General features: G+C 53.8%; 1 protein-coding gene across 6 annotated transcripts in view; it reads left to right on the forward strand.

Annotated features, from left to right (window-relative positions):
• Positions 1 to 1,200, forward strand: part of LOC113205817 (poly [ADP-ribose] polymerase tankyrase-2-like) — a 24,351-nt gene that overhangs the window by 14,848 nt on the left and 8,303 nt on the right. The gene's annotated exons all lie outside the window — the stretch shown is intronic.

Genomic DNA, 1,200 nt, shown 5'->3' on the forward strand with positions numbered 1-1,200 from the left:
AACCGCGACTGTCAGCTGGACAAGCGAACATCGGCGATATGCCAGGCAGAGAAGTGATCGAAACCGCTGTCCAGCTGACGTAAGGGATTCACCCCCTTGTACGATGAGAACTAAGCTGGGGTTTGTTCTATTCGTACAAGTGTCCGGTCTTGACAACCAGCTCCTGGCTGTGGGCATCGGATTCTCGATTTCTGCTATCGAATTTTGCCTATCGACCAAAGTTGATCCCCACAACAAAGTCTTTTTTTTCCGTGCGCCGCGGTAAATCACAACCAGCGGACCAGCGGTGGTGTTCTAAGGGACTGTGTGTATCGGCGGGACGGCGGAAGTGACAAAAGAGAGGGGGAGAGAGGGGGGGACGGGAAACACACAGAAAATAAGATCGGCTATTTAGCTAAACATTGGCTCCATAGAGAATAACTAATTATAATTATTTAGCTAAGATGTAGCTAAACATTTAGCTACGAGGCAAAAAATAATTAGTCCTAAAGCTAGGTGGGTAAAAATGTAGCGATGTATCTATAGAAGTAGCGAAATAGCTAAATGCTTATCTGCATAGGTAAATAATTAGATATCCCTCATTTAGCGGCGATTGGTTTTGTTATAGCTGTAAGACGGGTGGTGCGGCAAGCGACAAAGAGTTCGGTAATGCAAGAACTCGATGCCGCCCGTGCATGGCTGGGACTGGACCGGTGGTCTGTTGTTGTAGAAACCGTCGCAGCAGCCCTGCCCACCGGCGCGGTCGGCCGCACGAGAGTTTGCCGCGCTTCGCGCCCGACCTGCTCCTCCCCCGAGACCGCGTCGCCCAGGTCACAAATGCTTTCCCATTCATCCATATTCATACTGGTCGGCCGCCCATCAGCGCAGCCGCTGGCGGCGCTCGTCCGCTTGCGCCGGCGACACAGTATGCCCCGAGGTCGTGCCGGCCGCATAGGCTGTAAGGGCCGCCATTAAAGGGAGAAAGCCCTTAGTGCTGATGATGGGGGGCGGGGGGGGGGCCTTATGGCTAGTGTCCTCCTTTATGACCCGATGATCGCCTTTAGCATACCGTCGGCCCCATACTCTGTGGGGTGCGATACGATACAGACCGTCACCCCCCCCGGTTCGGCCCGGGAGCAGGCAGCGGCAGGAGAAGAGTATCGGCCACGTGCCTGCGCCTACCACCCTGAAAGTCCAAAAGCACAGTTTAAAAATGCAAGA

The sequence above is a fragment of the Frankliniella occidentalis genome, unplaced genomic scaffold, assembly GCF_000697945.3.
Source record: "Frankliniella occidentalis isolate FOCC.00 unplaced genomic scaffold, Focc_3.1 Scaffold54, whole genome shotgun sequence".
NCBI classification, from domain to species: Eukaryota; Metazoa; Arthropoda; class Insecta; order Thysanoptera; family Thripidae; genus Frankliniella; species Frankliniella occidentalis.